The sequence below is a fragment of the Sorex araneus genome, chromosome 1, assembly GCF_027595985.1.
Source record: "Sorex araneus isolate mSorAra2 chromosome 1, mSorAra2.pri, whole genome shotgun sequence".
Taxonomy (NCBI): Eukaryota; Metazoa; Chordata; class Mammalia; order Eulipotyphla; family Soricidae; genus Sorex; species Sorex araneus.
The window spans coordinates 281,168,893-281,194,798 of record NC_073302.1 but is presented as its reverse complement, the minus strand read 5'-3'; positions in this window follow the sequence as shown (position 1 = coordinate 281,194,798).

The window sequence follows — 25,906 nt, the reverse complement described above, 5'->3', positions numbered from 1 at the left end:
ATTGTTGACAAAAATACCAAAATTTTAGAGTAAAAGTTATGACTAGACCGATTCTCTGGTCATTGTAAGAATATAAAGTACCAGTGGCAAAGCATCAACTCTCCAGAAAACATTAAGTGCAACAGTTTTCCATATAACCATTGTTGAAGTTTTCCATCTGTTCATTTCTGTTTCTTTCTTCTCTCAAGAATTGTTCCTGTTGACTCCTTAATAAGCTTTCTGTGCATGGAATAAAAGTTACAGTGACATATATATTTTTATTTTCTGGATGTTTACTTGGTTAATGTTGAAATAATTTAACATCCTTAGTGGTGTGTGTGGGCTGGAGCGATAGCACAACAGTTGGGCGTTCGCCTTTCACGCGGCCGACCTGTGTTCGATTCCTCCAACCCTCTCAGAGAGCCCAGCAAGCTACCGAGAGTATGGAGCCCGCATGGCAGAGCCTGGTAAGATACCCGTGCATATTGGATATACCAAAAACAGTAACAATAAGTCTCTCAATGAGAGACGTTACTAGTGCCCACTCAAACAAATCGATGAGCAATGGGATGACACTGACAGTGACAATGACAGTGGTATGTGCTCTCACCTTTATGTATTCTCCAGTTCAAGAATGTTTTATGTTGTTAATTAGTAATTTCTTTTTCATAGTATTTTAATAAATTCATTTTATGCTTTGAACTCAAGTACTCCTATTGTCTAATGATTTTGTGAAAATTAGCATTAATGGAAAATTCTAAAAATATTCCATTAAAATAGAATTCTCTTATCAAATTTATAATTGATGGCTTTAAGCCAGAGCAATTGAAAAGAGAGATGTTTTGCCAAACCATTTGCAGGTATCCACTCATCAAATTCTTTGTGGCCTATTTTTTTTAGTTGGTTTTAGTCCTATTTTAGTTTTAGTCCTATTCTGAGAAGATTTTAGAAGATAAGTCTTCCTAAAACTAGCTAAAATCTTGTTAGAAATGATATGGAGTATGTATTTTACATTATAAAGTCTATCTGGGAAAAGCCAATCCGAGAAAAATAAAAACAAATATGCCTTGGAAATTTATTTGCATTATTTGATAGATACTGAAAACTTTATTACATATGATAATTCCTATTTTATTTTGCTTTATAGTAATGTTTTGAGGTGACTCAAAAGAGGCACTTAATTTTATAGCTTTTATTTTTGCTTTGACACTACCATGGCCTTTATATATTTTCTGCCCTGATTTTTCTATTTCCTTATTACCTCATTTCTAAGCACAATCTTTTTATTACTACACAGCAAACTTCGTTGTAAAGGACATTGGATTTGGTGGATGTGAAAATAACAGTGACCATATTATCATTATAATCTGATAGCAAGCAGCAGCTAGGGAAAAATCAATGAAAATTCCCCAGCCAATTCTAAGATACTTCTGTAGTTCCATTCTATGTCATACAATGGAGAGTCTGATCAAATACATTTAATTTGCACAAAATTTTTCTTCTTGAAATATTGGAGGGCTGGAGCCATAGCGAAGCGGGTAGGGTGTTCGCCTTGCACACGGCTGACCCGGGTTTGATTCCTTCGCCCCTCTTGGAGAGCCTGGCAAGCTACCGAGAGTATCTCGCCTACACCATAGAGCCTGGCAAGCTACCTGTGGCATATTCGATATGCCAAAAACAGTAACAACAAGTCTCACAATGGAGACATTACTGGTGCCCGCTCGAGCAAATAGATGAGCAGCAGCGTGACAGTGAAATATTGGGATATTAAACTTCACCTCCTCTACTTTTTGGTACGATTGCATTGGAGTCTTTAATAAATAAGGAACATTTAAAATATGTACATACTTGCAATTAAATACTATACTTTAAATTGACATTTATAATTCAGTAAAAGGTATTTAAAAACATTTATTCAATGACCCCCATGAAACTTGCTCTTTAGCTGTATAAACAAGATATATAAAAGGTAAATCAGTGTAAGAACTACCTATCATGAAGATCCTTTAGATAGACACTTTGAAGGGACTGGTAAGACTGCTGAAGAACTAAAGAAAAACTATGGAAGAACTCGGAGGTGATAGAGAGCAAAAGAAGGTAGTCATTTTTTCCCCCATACATTTTCATATGGTAAGCATAAGGTGCAAGGTCAAAATGAGTTCTGGTAAGAAAATGGTAATCCCTGATTGAGAACATGATTATATCTTTACAGTATGTAGTCGTATGTCTGGATATAACACACCCTGTGATAGTGTTAGATGAGTGATAGCGCACCTTAGAAACAGACCTTTAGCTCCCAGAGCAGCTACCTTGGAGATGTACATAAGAAAAAAGAGAAAACTCTTTATGTGTTACTCTTGTGATGTTGTAATGACAAGGATCAACCCAGGATCTGCGGCATGAAAGGCATGCACCTGAACCCCTGTACTAATATTTCAATCTCAAGAAACTTTCTAGGTCTGACCAATAATATGTGTCTGAGTATTCATGTGGATGATGTGAATGGGTGAAAATGACTTTAAATTTTGGAAAATGAGAGAAGTATCTGTCACTGTCACTGTCATCCTGTTGCTCATCAATTAGAACAAGCGGGCACCACTAACATCTCCATTGTGAGACTTGCTGTTACTGTTTTTGGCATATCGAATACGTCACGGGTAGCTTGCCAGGCTCTGCCGTGCGGGCAGGATACTCTTGGTAGCTTGCCAGGCTCTCTAAGAGGGGTGGAACCCTGGTTGGCCTCATGCAAGGCAAATGCCCTATCCGCAGTGCTATTGTTCCAGTATCTAACACCTTGTAATGGCAAGTGTTTACATTATCTCAAAAATTAGAAAAAAATACTACTAATGCAGCCACAGTGACATTTGCTAAGCAAATCTGTAAATTGTTGTTAAAACTATGCCAAAACCCACTCTTTACTGGAAAGTTAATAAAATCATTCTTATATTTGTTCATGGTTGTCTTTTGTATTTTGCACTTGGATTTTATCAGGACATATTTAAATTAAAAAGGGGCGAGTGAGATATTGCAGACATATATCTTGCATAGTCTAATCCAGATTTTCTGCCAGAACTGCATATGGTTCTCTGAGTACAGGTAGGACTAATTCCTGAGCACAGAACCAGGAAAGTGCCCCTTTCCTACCTCTCCCCAAAAAAGAGAGAGAAATATTTTAACTAAGTTCTTCTTGAACTATTTTTGTATTAATACTTTAGTCTTAGAGACTTATGGTAAATATTATTGCAGGATTATATTTGGGGCTGGAGCGATAGCACAGCGGTTGGGCGTTCGCCTACACGGGGCCGACCCATGTTTGATTCCTCCGCCTCTCTCGGAGAGCCTGGCAAGCTACCTGTGCGTATTGGATATGCCAAAAACAGAAACAATAAGTCTATCAATGAGAGATGTTACTGGTGCCGCTCGAGCAAATTGATAAGCAATGGGATAGAGTGACAGTAATTATATTTGAAGGTACTATATTAAATTTAATTTTAAACATAAAGTGTATATAATTTACTTATTATTAATTGAAATTAGTTAGACCTTAGAAAGATTAAGCATATTTTTTAATTTTCCTCTTTCAAAACATTTTTGATCATGCTACTTTCAACAAAAAGCTATCAAATAAATGAAAATGAACATTACAAATAAAATCAATGATAAATGTTAAATATTAATTATATTAACATAAAGGTCTTAAATAGTCTAAAATTACTTCCCACTTTTGGAAAGCACTGCCAACTAATTTAATATTTAATTTAAAACTTAATGTGAAAGCAAAATATTAGCAGAGTATTGTAACATTATTTAGTCCATGAAGGGAAGAGAAAAGCCTTGACAACTGATTATCAATGCAAGTGAAACTATTTTCTTTAACACCTTGCAAAGTTACAGATTACTTTGGGGATTACCAGGGGGAGTATATCCACCAAATATCCATCAATTTAATTTTAAAAGCAAAAATATGCACATATATATGAATGGTTACATGAAATTATTTTTGTAATAATAATTGTTTCCACCTAGTAAGAATTACAATACTTCGGGATATCTCTGTTCTGCTTGTTAAATTTGTTCATTTTTTTCTATACAACTGCGAAAATAGAAGAATAGAATACTAATTTTATTTGTCCTGTACCATTTTATATGCCTTTGGAATCTGGTCAACAAAATAAAAATGACCTAATCAAAAGCAATTGAATAGAACAAGCTGGTGTGTATTTATAAGATTGCTGCTTCCTTTCAAGAATATTTTTAAAGTAATTATTGAGGAAATACTGGTGTTCATGTGATATAATCAAGACTCAGAGCAATTAGCTATGCAGTTATAGAATATAGAACAATGTCACCAATTTTGTGAAAGATTATAAATGAAAGCAGAATTCAAAACTTAGTTTTATATATGTATGTTTATACATATTTTCAAATACTTATTTTTAGCACTAACTATAAGCCAATTGTGTCTTTTTATTCAAGTCACAATGAGTTTTTTCAGAGAGGTTTTATGTATCTTATTAATTTTATACTAACAAGACCTAGTATTTTGTGTAGTGTGAAATTAATGAGTGATTATTTTTATTCACTTATATATTCACAAAATCACTGTATCACTGTATCACTGTCATCCCGTTGCTCATCAATTTGCTAAAGCGGGCACCAGTAATGTCTCCATTGTGAGACTTGTTGTTACTGTTTTGTGCATATTGAATATGCCACGGGTAGTTTACCAGGCTCTGCCATACAGGTGGGATACTCTTGGTAGCTCTCTCAGAGGGATGGAGGAATTGAACACGGGTCAGCCACGTGGAAGGCAAACCCCCTACCAGCTATAGTACACTTATTTTATATATTTTATCTAAAGATTTTTCTATATCTTCTACAAGTTAGATAAATTTGAATGAAAATGTGATCAATTGTATGAAATTAGAAAACTGTCTATGAATCTCTTCTTTCTAATTCCCCAGATTAATCTCCATTTTGTTGTGAAAAGCGTACTGAAGCACCTATCACATCCATGTTACTTATATACAATTTAGAAATGAAAAAATATTCTTTAATACTGTACATAGTTCTTCTTCTTGTTCTGTTTAGTAATTACTCTGATGCTTTATTCCCCAAAATACTTTCTTGCAGCTTGATTGATGTTTGCTCTTCACAAAGACTGACTTTTCCACAATTAAGTGTGTCAATGTATATGTGAACAAAGCTTTAAATTGACAATTGAAAATTTATTTGAAAAATTGAAATGATCTGATGACTTCTTGCTCCTTTTTAATATGTTTTTATTAAGAAAGTTAGTACAGGGACCCTCTGCGCCTAAAGACTTTGGTTCCAGAGATGTAACACATTCGGGCATCCAGCGCAGCATCCGATAGCGATGCACTGGGACTGCGAACTGGGCTACAACTCTGTGCTGCCGGGGGTGGATTTTTTTCCTCCCCACCCTGTCTTCCTGCACGGAAAGCGGCGGGCTGGCGGCACCCACGTGGCAGGCGCCATCTTCTGTGACTCCAAACCCAGAGGTATTCGGTTTTTACTTTTGGGGCTCCCAGCAACTCATGGGAAGGGGGCGTAACCAGCACGCCCTCGGCCCAGATAAATCCAGAGCCGCTGAGCGCGAATCGGACCCTCTGCGCCTAAAGACTTTGAATTCAGAGACTTCTTACAGTAATGCACTGGGACTGTGAGCTGGGCTATGTAATTTCTGGCAGAATTTTCCCTGGACTTTATACAGAAATCCAAAGCCATGCAGACGCTTCCGCGTCCGCGCGACTTAACATTTATAATTGTCAGCAATGTGAAATGGTTCCTTTTGAACAGGTCTGACTTGGGGGGGAAACTCCAAATAATAACAGTAAGGTTTTGTTGAAATTTTGAAGGTTTTTAATGTAGCAGCCACCTCTCTGGACTGTGAACTAAGCAAAAGCCCCATGCTGGCCAATGCGGCGTGGCGTACACCATACTATGAGGCGCAGGAAGGGGGATGAGAGGAAAAAAGAAAAAAAAAAAGGGAAAAGGAAAAAGAAAAAAAAAAGAGAGAGAGAGTTATGTACTTGTAGCAGTGGGGCTACATATCTCTTCATTTCCAGCAATGAAAAACTAATTATCAAATGTAGTAGGTCTGTCTCTCTTGGTTGGAAACTCCAACAACTATAGTGAGATTTGTGTTGAATTATGGAATGTAATCAAGGTAAAGAAAAAATGAAGTGAAATTCATTAGTTATACAGTAGGGGGTAGGGAGTGGGGGTGGGGGGTATACTTGGGTTTCTGGTGGTGGAATATGGGCACTGGTGAAGGGATGGGTGTTTGAATATTGTATAACTGACATATAAACCTGAGAACTTTGTAACTTTCCACATGGTGATTTAATAAAAAGTTAAAAAAAAAAGAAAGTTAGTACAGATGAATGATGACCAAGATTCCTTATAACTCTCTGTGTAGTGAGAGTACCTGTGAATGATCTTCTTTCTATAACACTCAAACACTGCATTTCCTGTTGTAACTCTTATTAGTATGCTACCCAATGGAGCTTGGGGCTCACAAGAGCCATAGTCTGCAGTACTTGGGGACCATGAGATGCTGGGAGAAAAACGAAGGGCCCACACAGAAAGACTGCAAACATGAACATCAGGCCAAGTCTTGGCAGTGAAATTTTGTTGTCAACTGAATTCAGACAACATATCCATATAAAATAAGGATATTTGTGTAGAGTATTGGGCATTTGAATTGGGGGTGAAGTAATTTTGTATAACAATAAATTATAGCACAATTATAACCATGTATGATAACAACAAATGATAACACCATTGTAGCCATGTCACCTAAAGGAAAATAAAAATTTAAAAAATTAAAATAAATAGATATGAACCCAGCAACTTCAAAAATAGAAAGAATAACCTTGGATATGCTTTATACTCAAGAAAATAATAAAATATTCACATATTTTCAAGGACAAGAAAATGGCTCAATTTATTTATTTAATTTTGTTTATTTCTTAGTAATTATGTTGTAGTTTTGGCCATACTCACCTGGGTCTGGCTTATTACTGGCTCTATGCTCAGGGATTTCTTCTGGTTGTTTGGCTGACTTCATGCGGTACCAGGGACTGAACGGTGGTCAACCTCATGCAAGCTTAGAACCTTAAGCCTTGCACTATCTCTCCAGCTTTATTCAGGGCTCCGTTTCACCTCACAGACTGAATAAATGTTTTTGAAAAATAAGGCAACAAATTGAGGATATTGTTAAAATATATATGTCCACTGTTGATATTAAATAAAAGGCAAGCCTTCAATCATTATAATTAAGAAATATTGTGATCTGGAGTTTGTTTTCATCATGTTGTCAAAATTTAAAACCTAATTTTCTGTAATAATTCCTAATTACTTCATCTTTTCACTCCATCTGGAGGGTAATCAATATATAAGCATGCAAACCAGCTGCTGCCCTAGCCATGAAGCAGCTGCCAACACTGACCTGGGCCTTTATCCAATAGCAGAATCACCAGAAAACCCTCCAGCTACAGAGAAATTGGTGCCAATACAGATACCAGTGCCTTTTGACCACAAATGATCATTTATTGACGTCTCAAGATCTAGGGTCTCTTATCTTACTTTTCAAACCATTGATTTTATACAACAACCTTAAGATCTTAATGTTAAATTGCAATGTAATTCCTCAGTGAATATAAATGTGATTACTTTATGCAAGACCCTTTTCTTGACTTTCAAAATTATACCTGTAGACTATCAAGCTCTAATATACTCTAATATAAACCCATGATAAAAGGCAAAACAGGACTACACCAGCATGGAGAGATGAAGAGTCTGGTTGTAAAACTATCAAAAGCATGAGTTCTCTCTCTCTCTCTCTCTCTCGCTCTCTCCCTCTCTCTCTCTCTCTCTCTCTCTCACTCGCTCTCTCTGTGTGTCTCTCTCTCACACACACAGAGACACAAGCTCACAAAAGAAGAAAATATTAAAGCAGCATATGGAGTCAAAAATTCTATGTAACTTGCTGGTTTATGATAAAACAAAAAGTAATTCACATTCTAACTAATTAAAAGATCATTAAATTTATAACTACTTATAGTATATACTATTAACATCTATAACTTTAGTGCCTTGCTATGAAAGTGACAATCATGTGTTCTTCACATAAAACTAAACACCTAAATTTTGAATTTTTACTACAGACACTTCGCATCCTGTCATTTACTCTTTAATACAAGAGTGCTTTAGCATTGCTTTAAGACAAGAGTGTTTAGTAAAACAAGTAGGTTTCTAATATGTCCATTTTATAATGCAGAAAATCAACTTGCACTAATTAGGAAACTCCTTAACTGTAAAGCCTGTTAATCTCAGTTTTTCCTCCATTAAGTACCACTAAATTCTTTCTCTTAGGTTTAAAAAATAGCACTGGCATAATTTCTTTTTTTAATCCCTTAATACCATTTTTTGTGCCAATCAATATTCAAAATAAAATTGCTTGGAATAAAACAAAGCCCACAGTTATTAATAACTTCAAAGAATAGTTTGGAAAAGACACGTTACAAAAGTACCTCCAGAGGTGGCCATTTGAACCACATTTTTCTCATCTTTGTTTCTTTTACATATATATATAATATGTCATATATGTATGTCATTATGTGTATATTAAATAATATACCAAATACTTGTATTCTAGCTTCAAACACATTATTCTTTATTTCCCTTGAGCAATCTGCTTCTTAGCAATAGAACGGTAATGAAGACTACATCGGAGTGATACAGAAAGGGCTACCTTCTTTTCAAAGTTTTGGTTTCCCTTAAAGGCATGATAAAATGTGTTTCATTTTCTCTCATACTTTTTATTTCTGTTTCAGCGGATACTCCACTAAAGCTAGGGAATGCAAACGGCTATATACTTTAATTTAAAAAATTTGCCATATGTTCTATAATCTATAATTCTATAATCAGAATAAATTAACTTGGCTTTCTTTGTTTCTGGTCGTTCAAAATCTTAGTAGAATAGAAGATCACTTCTTTATAAAGAACTTTGTGAAATTCTTGGAAAAATTACTTTAAGTACTCATGCATGCTTTTTAAAATTCACAAGTGGATTATTATTTGGTTTAATAGTAATACTTATTTAGATCATCAAAATTTTAGAATAAAAGTGATCATCATCAAGCTTATGCTAAGTTTAGCTATTCATTTTTAATGATATCTAGTGTTTTATTCAAATTTTATATTTTCTCCTTGCCTGACTAAGTTAACAGTTTCTTCTTTATTTTATCTTTCATCTCTTCCTACCTTTCTCATTCTTTTCTAAAAATGTCTTCTGAATTATGCATCTAGTCACTGTATTAATCTTTATATTTATAACTCAATAACACAAGCTAAAGATTACCAAGGATGACTGGCAAATACTAGAAATTAGAAGAAACAAAGATATTTTTTCCTACAAGTTTCTTAGAAAGTCCTCCTCAGTTGACCCATTGATGCAAGATTTCTGGTTGCCAGAATTGTGAAAGAATAAATTGCTCTTGTTAAAGTCAATTAGTTCATGATATTTTGTTACAGTAACTATAAAAAACTAATGCAACTATTTTTATGATTGAAGTACAAAAAGACAGTTTTTATAAGCATCCTGTTTCTTCACCATAGAAAATATTCCAGATTCTTTTTATTCTGTTTTGATATAATGATTTCCAACTCCCTATATAATGCACACATTTTATACATACTATCTTAACCATAGGCCTTTATCATACCTAATTAAATACCTAGATGAGTGTTTTTTGATTGCACCAATGGTTCCAATTCTTAACTAGCTCCCAGTTCTTTGTACAGTTATGTAACCGTCTTTTCTTCCATCTTGATTTTGAAGGATGTTCAATATCATTGAATAAACAGGGGATCATGATCAGAATAGTGTTGGTGTGCCTTAATGATGAGCTCAATACTGTTACTGTGTCTGTAGATTACTAAGAATAGAATGTTTACCATGTTAAGTAAGCCAAAACGTAATATTTCCTCCTTTTTCAAGATAAAAATATTGAAATGAGGCAAAGGAGACATGTTCTATTAGAATTTGTCAGACTGATTGATGAAATCCCAAAGAAAAATTCCAAACATAAAGGGACATGTTGTTCATAAATTATGAATTCTAAGGATATGCATTTTTATTGTTTAGAAATCTTTTTAAATACAGTGATGTATTTAGAGCAAAAATTTATCAACAAAATTATCATCTTATAATAACTCAAAATATAATACAATGCATTCTTTTCTGGGAATCAATTAGAAATTCTAACAGCAAGTTATAGTGCCAAGAAATACATTTGTATTCCATATTGTGCAAATGACTCTGTATCTATAAGACCTGAAAAACTAAATTATTTATGAAAGTGTCAATTTTTGTATACAGATATACCAATTTGGATTATAAATTCATGAGTATATAATATCTTATTGCAGAGTAAGCAGACACTCTAGAGATTAAGAATTCCCAAAGTAACTATATTTTATATTTATATATTTTAATAGATAGTAGCCATTAAAGAATTACATGCCAAAAGTTGTTACCATCGCCTGCTCAATTTGATAAATTACATCTCACACAATACTTATTCGAGGAGAAACACCCATTCTTTTTTATCATTTTGAATCTATTTGCATCATTTAATCTTTAATTTGAACACACACATGCACACACATTTATATGTATGCTTACATATTTAATATTCAGTTGCACAACTATTAATACTAGACACTGTCTTAAGGGTATCAGAAGACAGTAAACTAACTGCACTCACCTGCTAGTAACATTGCATTCAGGAAAAGGTGGAAAACCAGTGACTCCCTGCATATCTGGTCTAGACTTATTACCTCAACAGTGGGATTACCATTCCTTCCTTACTATGCTTGATCTTTTCCTCCACCTGATTCAGCACATAGTATGAATTTAGCATTTGTGTAAGTGATATCTATATCAGCATCTCTTCCTATATTAATCCACCTTGCAGACTTGTGCCCATGCATTTGGTGAGTAGTGTTAGTTTTGGAAACAGTCTGAAGTTTTGGAAACTTCAGACTTCTCACATTTTGATAAAGAAAACGAATGAGACACATACTTTTTTTTTTCTAGTGTCTTTAACAGTACCAATAATGCAGGCTTCTTACATGCATACATTCAATATTTAAAAAAATATATGTAAATATATGCTTAACTCTATTGTTAAATATTTTATATGACTTAATATAACTTTAAGACCTCTGGAACCCAGCCACAGCCATGCTCAAGGCCACTCTCCACACGTTCTGGAGAGTCTCAAACATAAAGGAACCAGCAGAGGAATCCAGGTGTATGGGACCCAAGACCGAGATCTCCAAGGCTGCTCAGATCAGGACAGTGTCTCTTACACCCAGATTCCCATTTTCCAGTAGCTAGGCAGTCACGCCCAGAAACCACCCCAGAAGAAATCTGATAGCCTACTTCTCCCTCTTGGAGAACCTGGCAAGCTACCGTGAGTTTACTGCCCACACAGAAGAGACTGGCTAGCTCCCCGTGGCATATACAATATGCCAAAAAACAGTAACAATGATGAGTCTCATTCCCATGACCCTGAAAGAACTTCCAATCGTTGGGAAAGGCAAGTAAGGAGAGGTTGCTAAATTCTCATAGCTGAGAGGAATAGACTGGTGCCCAGTTGAATAAATGGATGAACAACAGGATGACAGTGATACAGTGATACAGTGAATATAACTTTAAAATATGTTTCTGATTATTAAATTATATACAATTGTGTACATACAATTATATCAAAATAGTTTCTTCAATTCAAGATTGCTAATTATAAGTTCATTGCTGAGATCATTTGAATTTTATCACATTTAGTTAATAATTAAATAAATTGTCAGTACATTTGACTACATAAAGCTATTATGTACAGTACAATGATATAGAAAATAGTGGCTCTATCAGCTGGTCATGTTTTGTTGAATTTTCAATTATTTATATCATCCTAGAATTCTCAGAGAAAGTAGCCCAGAGAAGATATAACAAACAGAATATAAATAATTGGATTATTGGCTAATTCTACTTTTTACTAAATTATATTACTAACTAGTCTAAATTGAACCAATACATTTAATTTATCTCTTATATCATTTGTTATCCCATTGCACATGGATTTGCTCAAGCAGGCACCAGTAACATCTCCATTTGTCCCTGTTGCATGCTAGTGTAGCCCAATGGCACCTACTGGCACCAGGAACACAAAGAGCCTCAAACCGTTAATTCAGGGTCTTGACAAAGAAGTCCGACCATCTCAGAGGTGGGCAGCCACGTGTGCTTTTGACATATTTTTGAGTCAGATGAATGGCTCTAGTACAGTAGTCATCTCCTTATTATATGTCCGGCCCATCTAATTTTCGATGCTTTGGCAAACCAGGCAGCATCCCTGATCCTCGATCATCAACGGAGGTCTGAACTCCGGATTCCTTCTCTCACTTGAGTGAAACAAGATATTCCAAGCATAGCTCTTTCAATTCTTCTTTGGGAGACCCAAATAGCATTCTCATCCTGTTTTTGTAAAGCCCAGGTCTCTGAGGCATATGTTAGTGCAGGAAGAATGGTGGAGTCAAAAAGATGTGCCTGGAGCCAGAGGTTCTTCGTCCACTTAACATCTTCTACGCTCTGGAAGGTGTTCCATGCCACTCTTCCTCCTGCGCAGCTCTGGTGCCAGGTCGTTCGTCATGTTGAGTTCTCAACCTAGGTACACATAACTGCTGCATTCAGAGATGTTTGTTCCATTGAGAGCAAACACCTGGCTAATGTTTGGTGTTATTAGAACAATGTCAACAGCGAAGTGAAGGTGTAGTTACTGATCGTCTATCTTCACTCCCATTCCTTCCCATTCCAGTGGTCACAGGACGTTCTCAAGGGTGACACTGAAGAGTTTTGGTGAAATGGTGCCACCCTGCTGAACCCCTCTCTTTACGTCGATGATCACTTTCTTGTAGAATGGTAAGATCCTAATGGTGAATCTGTAATACAGCTCAGAGAGGATTCTGATGTAAAATTTAGTAGAAAAGTGAGGGACTAGCTACAGTAGGTAAGTGAGGAGTAGAGAGGGGGCCACCTCCCTACATGCCACCTGCATAGCAGAGCCTGGCAAGCTACCTGTGTGGTGTATTCGATATGCCAAAAACAGTAACAAAAATGGGCCTCATTCCCCTGACCCTGGATGAGCTCCCAATACGGCAGCGTTGAGAAGGATGAGCAAGGAGAGGCTGCTAATTTATCTCTAGTTAATAAAATAAGTACTAAATATATTTAATCTGTTACATTTTATAAATATAAAAATCACACTATACCACAGTAATATTGTTAATAGAAAAATTTATAAATATTTATCTGTGAGAAAATTTTAACTTATTCTCATTTTACTTACAATCAATATAGTGCAAAGACATTTTATTAGCTTGAACATAACTATTGTATTAAGTAATTTGAATTTTTAAGACTTTATTTATTTATTTATTGCTTTTTAGGTCGTACCCGGCGATGCACAGGGGTCATTCCTGGCTCTGGACTCAGGAATTACCCCTGGCAGTGCTCAGGGGACCATATGGGATGCTGGGAATCAAACCTGGGTTGGCCGCGTGCAAGGCAAACGCCCTACCCACTGTGTTATTGCTCCAGCCCCAAATAATTTGAATCTTTATTCTATAAAGATAATTTCAATAAAATCATCATCATCATTATCATCCCATTGATCGTCGATTTACTCAAGCAGTCTCAGTAACGTCTCTGTTCGTCTGAGCCCTGATATTTTAGAAGCCTCTCTTTACTCGTCCTTCCCAACGGTGCCTCATTGGAGGCTCTTTCAGGGTCAGGGGAATGAGACCCATCATTGTTACTGGTTTTGGCATATGAATACACTGAGGGGAACTTGCCAGGCTCTCCCATGTGGGCAGGAAACTCTCTGTAGCTTGCCAAATTCTCCCAGGAGGAGAAGTAGGCTATAAGATATATAAGATGTTGTGTGGCGGGGTCATACTGGGCCAAAACAAGGACTAAACGATGCCATCACTGGCTCCCAGACAGCCCTGCTAACTATGAGGCAGCACCAGCAGCCACACGTTTCCAGGGGTTTCTAGAACCGTTGAGAGGGGCGGGAGCAACAGTACAATGACCGGGTTCGAACCCAGGCCTCCCATATGTTGCCAGAGGCTAGGCAGGAACAGAGTCATTTCATAACAACAAGGGATTCAATTCACCAGCTAATAAGGAGCCTAAAGTTGTATGCATGCAAACAATGTTTCAAATAGATAAAGCAGAAATTGAAAGAAATACAAGAAGAAACAAACACACAAAAAAAGTGTAGTCAAAAATGTCAATGACCCCTGTCAATAATTGATAGAATTGGCAGAAAATAAGGATGACTATGGAAGACTTGATCAATACTATCAACCAAGATTAACAGACTGACATTTTTAGAACATTCAACCCAACAGTAGCAGAACACACACACATTCCTCTCATGTGCATGGCACATTCATTTATCTCCAGACAATGTGTCCATGAATTTTAAAGTATTCAAGTCCTACAGAGCAGATTCTCTGTCCATAGCAGAATCATATTACCAATCTGAAAAATGTTTTTGACAAAATCTTCAAACTTTTTGCAAGTAACCTGCTTATGTACAACAGATTTGTCAGAAAAGAAAACAAACTAAAAATTAGAAAATATTTTCAACTAAATACAACTAAAATCACTATATATCAGAATCTGTGGAATGTCATAAAATCATTAGTTATGGAAATGTTTATAATGGAGCTGTCAAAATTAGAAACTGAGAGCTGTCATTACAGTGTTACCTAGGTGATAGAATAATTAAAAATAATTGCAATATGTGCCCCCAAATTGAAGACCTCTCTGGAGATAAGAAAGCAAAAACAGACTGGACTATGGCATATAAGTTTAGAGAACTCAGAGAACTCTGAGAATTCTTGTTACTTTCTTTTGGTTCTGACTGAGTCAAGGAAACGTCTTATATTTTAGGCTGATAAATCTTACACTGCATACTTTGTACACTAATAGTGATAAAGAAAATACTACTGACTAGACAATGCTATCACTGTAGGCTTTGCAATGGAGTCCCCCTTGACCTAGTGAACTTTCTTTTTACTATTACAAAAATCTGTTTCTCTGTCACTTTATGTTCATATTATATATGATCATGTTTGTCTACTGTATATTCCTCAACTATGCATGTCTACCTTTTACCTCATAAATATTCGTGAGTTTTCCTGGAAAACGCACTTAGGTGTATAGATCCTAACAGTACCTGGCAAAAAACTACAACCTCCCATCCTCTCTTTGAAGGTTTCTGTGCTTTTAGCAGTGATTGACAATTTGAGTTGTTATCTTGCCGAAAAAACACCTCTTTTCTATTTAGTGATTCCTATGATTCGAGGACAACAGCTACCAAAACAATAAGGGCTAAAAACGCAAATATACAAAGGTAAGCAGTAGAAAACTATAAATATGTAACAATTAGAGAAAAACTGATAATCAAAAATACATGTTGAGGGACTGAAAATAAAATATTTATAAAATAATTTAAATCTTTATTCTATTATTCTGGTACTCTTATTTACTTTAATGGTACACTTTGATAATATTTAAACTCTGTGCTAAGATAGGTTTCCCATTAATTTCTTCAAATTTCTTTTTTTCTAATAAAACAATATTTTTTCCAATTCATAGAATATTGTTATCCTGAATCTTCTTAGAATTAATTAAAATATATCATATGTATCTATTAAACAATGAAATGCAATATTTAATAGGATTCATGACATATTTAGCAGTTGAATATCTAAAAATGAAGAAATTCAAATGTGTCACAATTTAGACAGAGACGATATAACAGAATTTTGATTTTACCTGTGAAATTGGGTGAAACACTGAGCTCTGCATAGTTATAAACCTCAGCCTTGGTTTCAATAACATCAGAGTTTTATCACTCAGTCTAATAAAACTGAGGGCAATGTTATCAGGAAAGAAATGAAGAGTAATAAACAGATGGAACTTAGAAAAGCACTGGTGTGGAGATAGAGTTGATGTTAATAGAGATTTAATAGTGGGATAAGCTTTAAATTTCACCGATATCATTGTGCATTTGTGAAACAAATACACAATATTTAACAAAACACATATACTGTTTAACTATAAATATCCTACAGACATTAAATTCAGAGGCAATGGAAACTAGATCTAAATTTTCTTATTTTTAAAAAATATATCTTTTTAAATAGTCTACTTGTGGATAACATAAAGTAACAAAAAAGTGATTAATTTTACAATAAGTTTGCTTAAACTATCCAGACTGCCTAGTTTAATCTCATTTCTCAGCAACTTAAAAAAGAAGAAGAAGAAAAGAGAGAGTTGTCTGGGTGAAAAAATTATTGAGTATGAACATGAATGAAATGAGATAAAGATAAGGAAGATGACACAACTGTTTTGTACCAAACATGCTTAGACCTGTTACTTTCCCTAATCCTCATAGTACCATAGAGTAAACATTATCTTTCAACTCTCAGAGATGACAAAATGGCAGCTTCTCTAAGGCCAGACAGTAGAGAAGAGATGAATTAAGGATGAGAGTAAATCACCAGTTGCTGTTTAGGGAGTGTCTGGATGGCTCATTTATATATATTAAATCTAAATTCTATATTAGCTCCAAAAGTGAAGTTTAATAACTTGACTAAAGTGCCAGAGAAAGTAAACAAACAATCTTGAATTTAAACTTGCCAGAACTTGAAAACTGTGGTTGTTCTTGTTTCTAGACCATACTGGAATTTCAGTTATTTAGTGTTTTGCTGTGGCCAACATAGATGTATTTGTTTGAAGGGTGACAGATTATTCTTATCTTTAGAGTTATATACGTAACTCAGGAAATATTTCAAGATAGTTTTTTAAAAATATTATATTAATACCTTTCTCCTTGTGTATATTATGAAACAAATAAATGAAAAGTGGTTCATATTCATATATGTATGTGTATATACATATGTGTGTATAAGTTTTGGTGTACGTGATGCCTCCTTTTACTTTGTTCTTTGATAGTTTTAAACATATAAACATTAGCACTGTAGCACTGCACGTTGTTCATCGATTTGCTCGAGCAGGCACCAGTAACATCTCCATTGTGAGACTTGTTGTTACTGTTTTTGGCATATTGATTTCGCCACTGGTAGCTTACTAGGCTCTGCCATGGGGTCGGGGTATTCCCGGTGGCTTGCTGGGCTCTCCCAGAGGGACAGAGAAATCAAACCTGGGTCAGCCACGTGCAAGGCAAACACACTACCCTACCTGCTGTGCTATTGCTCCAGTCCATAAAAATTAACAATTGTTTAAATTTTTTTCTTTGCAAACTGTGTCATTTTCTATTATAGCAATATCTGATCAAAATTTACATTCTGTTTAAAAATCATAAGTGAAATTGTTGCTCTGTAGTCTTTTTCTATCAGGAAAGAAAAAGTAATCTAACCTTTAGGACTTTCGTGCAGAACATAATTTTCAAAGATTCTCTAAATTTTTAAGAATCCTCACAGTCATATAACTAGCACTTGTAGCCTTTGTAACATGCAGTTTTGCTTTATGAGTGGCTAAATCACTTAAATCTTAATATTTCCCACTTTTCAAAGCACTTTTGTTGACCTTGGGTTCACTTTTTTGTGTGTGTAGTTTCTTAGGCTGTACTCAAATGATAAGCAAAATGTGATTATTTGCAGTGTGTCATAATAATAAAAATGCATTTCTGCTAATCCATTTTACCATATAATTTTTAAAAAATATTACTAAGTAAAATGTGACCCATCAAAATAAATCTTGTCTGTAATCTATATCTGTAACATTGAATGATGATATATAACTGTATGTCTGAGTACAAATCATATTATGAATGTTAGTTTTCTTTTATATTCGTATTTTTCAGCTTATTTTGAGCATAATATTAAGAAAACTTCACTGATTTATGCTTTTTTATTGTAACTTTTGACTTATATGCTCTTTACAAATTCCATATTCTATATCACTGTCACTGTAACTGTCATCCTGTTGCTCATCGATTTGCTCGAGTAGGCACCAGTAACATCTCATTGTGAGACTTATTGTTACTGTTTTTGGCATATCGAATACGCCACGAGTAGCTTTCGAGGCTCTGCCATGAGGGTGCAATACTCTCGGTAGCTTGCTGGGCTCTCCGAGAGGGGTGGAGGAATCAAACACCAGTTGGCCGCATGTGAGGTGAATGCCCTACTGCTGTGCTATCGCTTCAGCCTCCATATTATATAAGTAAATTAAAAAATTTTAATTAATTTACTTTATTATAGCTAATGACCACAATTATTGAAGCTACATGTGTTTTTTTTTGATCCTTAGTTTGTGAGGTGAAAATTTCTCAATAATCATTTGAAAGAATATGTGCTTAATTAGGATTTTTCTAAAATTTATCTAATTGCTCTCAAGAATTTATTGCCCTAAATTATCATATTTATTGTCTCTTTGTAAGAAGATCCTTATGAGGGAAAGTGAAAACCTATAACCTTAAGCATTCTAAAGCATGTATAACAAGTTAACCCTACATTTATTAATGCCTAGAAAGCTGACAAGAAAAAAAGAGCTTCCTGATATACATCTGTGGGCAACAACAACCTGGTTTCTAATAAATCTGTACTTGTAAATTCTCATCTTTGTTGCATTAATATTTTGAGAATATTTCAGGATATTTCTGGACATATTTCCAGAATATTGTGTTCATCATGTGTTGTTCTCTATTAATGTTAACTTCACTGTCATTGTCACTGTCATTGTCATCTCGAGCAGGCACCAGTAATGTCTCTATTCCTCCCAGCCCTGAGATTTTAGCAGCCTCTCCTTACTCGTCTGTCCCAACGAGTGGAGGCTCTTTCAGGGTCAGGGGAATGAGACCTATCGGTACTGTTTTTGGCATATCGAACTACATGGGTAGTTTACCAGGCTCTGCCTGTATGGACAGGATACTCTCAGTAGCTTGCCGGGCTCTCTGAAAGGTAGCACTGTAGCACAGTAGAACTGTCATCTCGTTGTTTCAATTTGCTCGAGCAGTCACCAGTAACATCTCCATTGTGATACTTGTTACTGGTTTTATTTTTGGCATATCGAATATGCCATAGGGAGCTTGCCAGGCCCTGCCATGTAGGTGAGATACTCTAGGTAATTTGCCGGGCTGAGGCTCTCTGAGAGAGGCAGAGGAATCGAACTCGGATCGGCCGCATGCAAGGCAAACACCCTACCCACTGTACTATCGCTCCAGTCCCTCTGAGAGGTATGTATGTGTGTGTGTATATATAGATAGATAGATAGATAGATAGATAGATAGATAGATAGATAGATAGATAGATAGATAGATAGATAGATAGATATGTATATATATATGTATATGTGTATATATGGCCAAGTTCGTGTTGACAAAGACACCAATGCCACCAACGCCTCTGTTGTCGCATGTTCTGAGGAACAATTCTTCTCCAGTGTCGAAAATGGCATGATATGATTGATGTCTCCTCATTTCGGTCAGACAAATGATGTCGTACTTGATCATCTGCACTTGCACCATCAGGTCCTCAATGGATGCTTCTGATGCCAGTGTCCGTGCATTGAAAGTACAGACAATCATTTTAGTCTTTCTTCGTTTGGGCAGTCTAGTTTGTCCCCGAGATTTTTTCAGCCTCTCTTTGCTCATCTTTCTTAACGCTGCCGTTTGTGGGACTCTTTCGGTCACAGGTGAATGAGGCCAATTGTTGTCACTGTTGTTGGCATATTGAATACGTGACGGGTAGCTTGCTAGGCTCTGCCATGCAGGTGGGATACTTTCTGTAGCTTGCCGGGCTCTCCAAGAAGGACAAAGGCTTTTAGGGCGGCCTCCAATCGCCCTTAGAGGTGTTACCATGGTTCACACTAAATTTGAACCCTATCAAATATGGTGTGGGAATAATAGGTATTAAGTGTTTTATGGTGTGTCAACATGAACTTGGCCATGAGCATCGATTCATTAGAATGCCTAACAACTGGAATTGGACATTTACGCTTGAATAGATAGACCATATCCACACAGTGACCAAACTCATTGAAGTTTCACGAGAGTTCAAGATGCCGCTCTGCCTAACGTTCATTGACTTATTGAAGACCTTCGATTCTGTTGAGACTGAGGCAGTCATCAAAGCCCTGGCCAAACTGGGCATTCAAACTCAGTATATCAAAATCCTCCTCAAGCTTTATTGTGGATTCACCACCAGGATCTCACCATTCTACAGGGAAGTGATCATTGATGTAAAGAGAGGGGTGCGGCAGGGTGATACCATTTCACCGAAACTCTTCAGTGCTGCCCTCGAGAACATCATGTGATGACTGGAATGAGAAGGAATGGGAGGGAAGATAGATGGTTGGCAATTACACCATCTCTGCTTCACTGATGACATCGTTCTCATAACAATAAACATTAGCCAAGCGGCACAAATGCTGGCCGACTTAGACCACAAGTGTGGAAAGGTCAGATTGCAGCTGAATCTCAACAAGACGATGTTCATGAAAAACAAACTGGTCCCTGAAGCTCCATTTGCTCTCAATGGAACGAACATCTCCGAATGCAGCAGCTATGTGTACCTGGATCAAGAAATCAACATGAGGAATGACTTGGTACCAGAACTGTGCAGGAGGAAGAGAGCAGCGTGGAATGCATTCAAGAGCATGAAAGAGGTGGTTAAGAGAACGAAGAACCTCTGACTCCGGGCACATCTTTTCGATTCCACCGTTCTTCCTGAACTAACATATGCCTCAGAGACCTGGGCCATACACAGACAAGAAGAGAATGCTATTAGGGTATCCCAAAGAGGAATCGAAAGAGCTATGCTGGGAATATCATGTCTCACTCAAGTGAGAGAAGGAAGTTCTGACCTCCGTGGACGGGCAAAAATCAGGGATTCTATCTCATTTGCCAAGGTATCAAAAATCAGATGGGCCGGTCATGTAATGCGATTCAGAGACGACCGCTGGACTAGAGCTGTTACCGACTGGGTTCCACAGGACGTCAGAAGATCTTGTGGCTGCCCACCAACTAGATGGTCAGATTTCTTGGTCAAATCTCTGAATAAACGATTTGAGACTCTTTCTGTTTCTGGAGCAAGCAGGTATCATTGGGCTGCACTATCTCGCGACAGGGACAAATGGAGACTTTACTGGTGCCCGCTTGAGCAAATAGAAGATCAACAGGACTACAAGTGACAAGTGACAAGTGTGTATATATATATATATATGTGTGTGTGTGTGTGTGTGTGTGTATATGTGTATATATATATATATATATACATACACACACACCTGAACTCCATAAAATACAGTGTGCTAATTATTAAAAATAGGTAGGAAGTGTCTTATAATGTGTCTGGAAAGCGGTCTGGAGTGCGGCAGTTGGGTAGTGGAGGTTGGCTTCTGGGGCTGGGTCCCTTGGGGTGGGGACGGTTCTTACCCACCCCACTCTCGGGCACCCCAAGTGAAAACACCCTGGTGCAAAGTCCGGTGGCATGGCTATGGGGACCTCATTTTATACTCCTGTCTGGGAGAAGCAGCCATGGAGATCTGGAGGGGAGCCAATGAGGAGGCAGCATGTGCCAGGGTGTGCTAGGGTGCAGCTATGGGGGCCTCATGTTAAATTTAGTAGTCTCTACTACGTCATTCTTATACTTGAACAGTAAAATAAAATTCAGTGAAGAACCCACATTCTTTTTTTTTTTGCTATCATATATATATATATATATATATATATATATATATATTAGAGGGTTTTCTTTTTTGTATACTTACTCTTCTAATCTAACAATAACATAACTTATGGGACCGAATGTATAGGAATTTCAGTGCAATTCTGCACCAAACTCACATTATTCAAAACCTATGTGGCAGCATTTGAAATCCATTAAGTGTTATCTATAGAGGAAAGTTGTAGACTAACAATAGGCACGTCCTAGGCAACACTATGAAACCCCACGCAGCACCTGTTGGATTTTCCATGAAGTTGGACATACAACATGAGTTCTTTGATGGTTCAGTCCACAGTAACCTATATGTAACTATATCTGTATTGACTACTTTTAAATTAAAAATGACAGGGTTCATCGTTCATATCAACTACCTCTTGTGTTATGAATTGACTGGTTAATATTAAGTTCATAAATTAACCGAGGTGAATTTAAGTTACCATCTACTATATATAATTGATATAAGAATTTCACAGATAATAATCTTATATACTATAAGATAAAATAAATTTTGATACTGAGACAAATTGTCAATTTTTGCTTTATTTAAATGGAAACTTGTTAAATATACCAACAAATAGTGGCAATTCCTTAACATTCTTCAAAATATTCTACTAGAGAACAGGTAAAAATGTATTAACTCTAGTTTACATTTTCCCATAAAGCTATGTGAATATGACTTAATAGGTTATGACTTTTAATACTTTTAATGATGCTTTATAATGTGTTTTTCTAAAGAGTTAGCAGGCTAGATTTCTGGTGTACTTTTCTCTACCTAAAGCAATTCGTTTTGTGATGGCTTGTTTTCTTAGCATAATAACTAGAGCTAAAGGGCAATGCTATCAACCTGCTTTGTCATTTGCATCTGAGTATTTGAAATTTAATTTTAAAGAAAATTAAATAAGTCTTGGAACTATAAACTTTAACTAACACCAAGTCATGACTTGAACTTCATAATACATTGTCAAACAACGGCAAAAATTGTATGAGAAAGGGCAAACTCAGAAAAGGACCCCATTAATGAGAATTCTTATTACAATTACAATTATTGCACAGTGCTCTATTCAAAGACCTAACTTTTCAAGGATTGTTGACAGAGGTTTAAATTTTTCTGATGAAATTTTGCAGGACCTCTAGATCATTATAATTAGCCAGAGACCTCTTAAAACAGAGTAAATGCATTCACATAATACCAACTTTAGTAAACATGTATGTGTGGCTTTGCATTCTGCCTTTTCTACCTAAACTGAAAAGTAAAACTAAAGTGACTTTTGTTAGGTCACTGCAATACCACTGTACCTATCACTGACATACAGGATGAGCAACTTATACATCTGTCTTCTTTCTTCATCACTGTATCACTGCCATCCTGTTTCTCATTGATTTGCTTGAGCGGGCACCAGTAACGTCTCCAAGTGAGACTTGTTGTTACTCTTTTGGGCATATCAAATACGCCACGGGTAGCTTGGTAGGCTCTGATGTGTGGGCAGGATACTCTCAGTAGCTTGCCGGGCTCTCTGAGAGGGACGGAGGAATCAAACCCGGGTCAGCTGTTTGCAAGACAAACATCTACCCACTGTACTATCGCTCCAGCCCTTTTCTTTCTTCATATTGATTTAAAAATAAAATTTAAAAATAATGGGATATTTATATCTTTCCACATCTAATTTTTTTCTAATGATAAGTAAACATGAGTTTTTATTTTAAAAAATTATATATTATTTAAAAATGTGAACTAGGAGCCAGAGAAAAATTGCAAGGCCTTATATATGAAGAAATAAAATTCAATTCCCAACACTGCATAGGGAACAGTTGCACAGGCGGGAGTGAGCTCAGAGTAGAGTCAAGAGTAAGCCCTAAGTGCAGTCTAGTGTGACCCCCCAGAAAAAAATAAACAATGGAATTAATACACATTTTAAGCATAGTTGAGATCATCTATATTTTTAATTCAGTAATGCATGTGCTCTCAGTAAAATATTTCTGGTAAATACAAGAGAAATTTTTAAAAGATTTTCTCCACTTTATTTTGTAAAAAAAATTTTTTTTGAGTAGCAAATAAATGCCAGAGGCACTGTTGAGGATACGTGTTCATTATTAAGCACAACACCTTCGACTTGACCACAGGCTCAAAATAATCACAGAAGTCATTGCTTCACAGTTTTCTGGAACTAATATTTGTTCAAGAAAATCTGGGCCTCGGGCAGTGACAGAGTTCATCGTGCCCTATAATCCTGTATCTGGAAGAAATTTGCAGGATTCTGCTTATATCCTGTCCTAAAACTCCCGCTTTATCTGCCAAATCATGTCTCCAGGTGGATGTACCCAAACTAATGCTGTGTAGTGACAGTTCAATCTAATTTGCTCTTCAGATTACAACTTTCATAAATTTTATCTTTCTGCTTTCCATAGCATATCTAGGAAATAATAATGGTTTCACCCTCTGATTATCCCTTTAAAGCAGCTCGCAGGACATTTTTATGATTGCAGTATCTCAGCCTCCTCAAAAATGCAAACAGTCACATAGTCCTTCATGCTGGCACCATGCACCCCTGGGCCCACAGCTGCTCGCAGGATAGCTGGGAGTATTATATGCTCTTTGCAGGGATGCTAATAGTTGGGAAAAAAAATCTTTTGAGGTATTTTAAGAACTATCATTTAATTGCCAAAAGAGATATTAGGGAAAAAATTGATATATGAGAGAAAGATATAACAATAATACTTTATGCAAATTAAGAGAGAGAACTAAGGTAATTGTTTTAATAATTATCAGTTTTTCTGTCTAACATATGCATAACATTAATTTTTATGTATGTGGTAGTAAAGGAACTTGTGCCTTTAGTAATGTTAATGAATGTTAATAATCAGAACATGACATTACATGAGTAATATGCTAGAAACTATGTTATGCAACACACACATATAGTCATAAAAAATTTTTTGTGGAGTTCTAATGGAGAAAAAAAAGCATTAAAGATATGGCACCAAAGAAAAGTAGTAAATCTGGAACTGGAAATATAGGAATCAAATCACACTTATCTCATTATGACCATTTCTATTTCAGTCTTGTTCAGATAAGCACAAATCCAATCCATGATCTAACTAGCCTGTCAAAAATTAACTCCCTCTTTCCTCAATGGGTGCCAGCTAATACAACAGTCAATGAGCAATGTCTGAGGATCCAATTTCTAATGGAAGAAAAAGCTGATGCTTTGACGAAGACAATGTTTACTCTTTTCAGTTATTTTCCAAATTAATTAGCAAAAAGAAGATGAGAGGGATAATCATCTGAATGTAGAAACAACTGCCTCCATTCTCATTTACATAGTGCAGTCGGGAGTGTTGATCTCCATTTTTCCCTGGCTTCCATAGAATACAGTGACTTTATGCTTCACTACCCAGAAGAGAAACGTGTGGGAGAATACATCTGACTAATGCATTTAAGAAAAGCAATGAGTGCGGTTGACTCACTGCCCGCTAGGTTCCCTTTGGCACCCAGCTGCTTTGCAAGACATATAGATCCTTGCTACTCATGAGTAAGCTTCAGGAGTTTGACTTATTCTGCAGGGGAGACGGGCAGATATCCAAGGCAGTAGGCACTAAATGACTAAGTCTACATATTTTCCAGAGCAAAAAAGAAGCAGTACATTTTACCAAATTAACTAAAGTACTGTTTCTTAGAAATATTATCAACAATGAATCTAGTGTTTTCTCTCTTTTTTTCAGTTCTGTGATTTGTTTTAGATGAACTGATTTGACCTTTGAATAAATCAACTGATAAAAGTTGCAAGAACATATTTTTGTTTGCTCCAGAAAAGCTCCGTGTGCATAAGTACTCATTTTAGTCCTTAGGAATATATATTATCTAGTCTTTGAGAACCAAATATGATTGAAGTTTCCGGTACAGTAATAACAGAAGATCTTAAAGATAAAGGTTTGTGGCATTTTGAATTCAGTGTTTCACAGGGCTGTGTACAAAGGTGACTGGCTCTTGAGAGAGATTTAACATGTTTTAAAACCATTTTTAAGTCCAGTTGTACAGTCCTGCACAAACAGGGGTAGATTCCTATGCAACTGTCAC